This window comes from Seriola lalandi, unplaced genomic scaffold, assembly GCF_002814215.2.
Source record: "Seriola lalandi dorsalis isolate HSWRI2012SDOR001 ecotype SW California unplaced genomic scaffold, Sedor1 jcf7180001958075, whole genome shotgun sequence".
NCBI classification, from domain to species: domain Eukaryota; kingdom Metazoa; phylum Chordata; class Actinopteri; order Carangiformes; family Carangidae; genus Seriola; species Seriola lalandi.
The window spans coordinates 1-3,191 of NW_019428744.1; the positions used below are offsets into that span (position 1 = coordinate 1).

The 3,191-nt window shown below is 36.0% G+C and overlaps 1 long non-coding RNA gene across 1 annotated transcript; it reads left to right on the forward strand.

Annotated features, from left to right (window-relative positions):
* Positions 1-17: 17 nt before the first annotated feature.
* On the forward strand, positions 18-3,079 carry LOC147820420 (uncharacterized). The gene is made up of 2 exons (XR_015437198.1): positions 18-2,416; positions 2,581-3,079. It is a non-coding gene; the product is annotated as an uncharacterized LOC147820420 (long non-coding RNA).
* Positions 3,080-3,191: the final 112 nt, after the last annotated feature.

The window sequence follows — 3,191 nt, forward strand, 5'->3', positions numbered from 1 at the left end:
TGTAATGGAAATGTTATTTTGGACAGCTTAGAAGAAGAGTTAGAAGTGTGTGCAGTTTACTATCAAATGAGAGTAAATTAGATGAAGGGATTTAGTGAAACTCGAGTCACAATATTATAACCATGGTGAAAGCATGTGAAACTGTCCTAATTAAATGTAACAGGGATGGTGAAATCATATAGAAACTGTCCTTTGATATCCACTACACATCACTGGAATAGCTCTGGTGAATTTCACCATGAGAATTGTTCTCTATGCATCAAATTCATAATCTCCTTTATTTGCTATGAAAAGTACAATGAAAACAAAAGCACTAAATTGATGCTGGATTGAGTCGGATTTTAACTGTGGTACAACTCACCTTTAGTATGATCAAACAAAATCAAATTCATTTGGTTCCTGGCCAGTACTTTCCACAAACATACAGGCACTGGTAGAGGAAATATTCAGGTGTTTTACCAAAGTAAAAGTATTAATATCACACTGTAAAATACTCCATTAGAAGTAAAAGTCCTGTATCGAAAATCTTATCTAAGTAAAAGTATGTAGGTACAGTTTTGAAAATGTATTTGAAGAACTAAAAGTACAAGTGCTCAACACAGATGCATTCAGGAGTATAGATCTACACTGAGCAACAGAATTTGACCAACAGCTCTTCAGACATTCTCCACTAGAGGTCACAACAAGCATAATGTTAAATACCTCCAGAATAGCAGACAGCAGTGGAAGAAGTATTCAGATCCTTAACTTAAATAAAAGTTCCAAAACAATAGTGAAAGAATAAAAGTAAAACTCCTGGATTAAAATTCATACTTCAGTTAAAGTGTATTATTACCTTACTAGGTTGTCAATACTAATGAATCAATGTATATGTTTTAATTAACTAGTTTAGGAAGAAAATACATAAACATGACACATTAATACAACATTAATATAGATTTGTGTGAGCTTTGTTTTTTCTTCTTTCCTCCTCTGTTAATCATCTCGTGACCACAAGATTGACAAAATTTATCCCCTAGTTTGGGAACCACAGAACTAAACCGTCAAATATAAAGTCATTTAAATTAGCTCCATCCCGACTAGCAACAACTAATGCATCAGTATTAACAACCTATTACTGTCACATATAATAATGTATCAGTCATAGGGGAGGAGACTTTTTACTGCAGAACAAGTACTTTGATATTATAAGTACATCTTCCTGATATTACTTCTGCACTGTTACTTAAGAAAAGGGCCTGAATACTTCTTCCACCATTGCATGTTAGCACTGTGAAAACATTAGTTAGTAGCCTGCTGCTGTGCCTAAAGACAGCTTCATATAGATGCTGCAGCATGAAGACTATAATTCTGTAATTAATATAAACACTGTATAGGTTGTCTAAGCAGTATGTGTATATGTTTAACTACTGTTCCTTTAAAATCACCAGCTGCTGTTTTAGTGAATAACAGAACATAGAGGAGGCTCTGCTGAAAGTGAGACCTACTTCAATCTCCTTCTGTGTCTCTGCCTGTAGAGAGCTGCCGGGGAAGTTCCTGCTCTGTTTCCAGTCCAGAGGAAAGCCAAGGTCTTTCTGATGTTAATGAACATCTAGTGACACAGACCCTACACTTGTATACATACCCAAATGTTGGCAAAACATGTAAGTGTTTTTGGCCACACACATTGGACATTATAAAGAATCACCTCTTGTGCCAGGCTGAAGCTCCCTGCTCCCAAACAGAAAATGTGTGTCAGAGAAATGGGGGTAGTGTTTGCTTTTTGTCACATACCACAAATAAAACATGATTTCTGGGTTTCTATAGAAGCTCAGAAAGACAAAGTTGCTATCTTGTATTCAGGGGTGTGGACAGAGGGCTGGCCAGATGTGGCCCTAGCAGAATCAGAAGGTAAAACGAGGTTTGTTTGTTAGTATCATAGATTAATTACTGAAAAGATTAAGGGTCAGGTCACTCAACCAGAGCTACTGTATGGAGTGACTGCTAATATTTCTTGTTGGAAAGTCAATGAGAGAACTGAATCGACACAAAACAATCACAAGGAGATGCAAAATGACCTCAGAAAGAGTCAAAATGACTAAAAAGAGATGTAAACTAACTACGTTGAGATGCAAACCATCATAATGAGACACAAAACAACCACATATTCAGACATTAGATACATATTCAGATGCGTTTTATTGTCTTTTTGTTACTGTGCACTTTATAGATCTGTTTTTTGTGTGACATACTTCCTCACTTTCACTTGCTATAAAGACAGTGTTCTACATAACCTGTATAGTCAAACTGGAGAACCATGATTGTCTGTATTTGATGAGCTTGCTTCTTATCTCAGAAACAAGGGTTGCTTTTAGAAGAGGTAGAAAAAGCACTTCCTCATCCATCAGTGCCACATGAGCCAATATATCTGCTGCAGGTTAGTTTCTCTCAATCAATAAATCCTCCTCCGTATAGGGGAATATAATGGATTATTGGATTCTTCATCTAATAGGATGGCACAGAGAGCATGTCCTCTCATTACCGTGTCCTCCTCTATACCACAGATAGTGTATTCCTTTGTGTGTTTCTCTGCCCGACCAGAACAGTCAGCCCACTCTCAGATGTTCAAAGCCATCGCCGCGGTAATGAGCCGGGGTTAAAACCCTAACATGACCCCTGCCCATTGGGTATCCAACCAACTCACAGGGGAGGAGTTACCGGCTGCATCTATCAGCTAGGTTTGAGAAATATTCAAAGTTGATTGTTTGATTTCATTTTTTTCTTTTATGACTAATATTAATTGATATAAAGTAACTTGGTACATTTACTCAAGCATTTAAGTACATTTACTCTGTACTTAAGTATAGTTTTGAGATACTTGTGCTTTACTTTAGTATTTTGATTTTATTCTACCTGATACTATTACACTAATAAAATTCAGAGGAAATTATTTATATATATACTTCTACTCCACTACATTTGTTTGACTGTTTTACTTACTTGTTACTTCGCAGATTTAATTTTCACGTGAAAAACATGTGATAAGCCTAGAAAACAATGCATTGTCAAACATTAAACCAGTGATTTCCTAACAAAAAAACAGTGTGTGGGTCCTTGTCACTTTAATTTAAATAACTAAGGTTAAGTTATCCAATATTTTACCAACAACAGCAACGATTTGAGGAAAGTATGAAAAACTGCTACAAATGTGT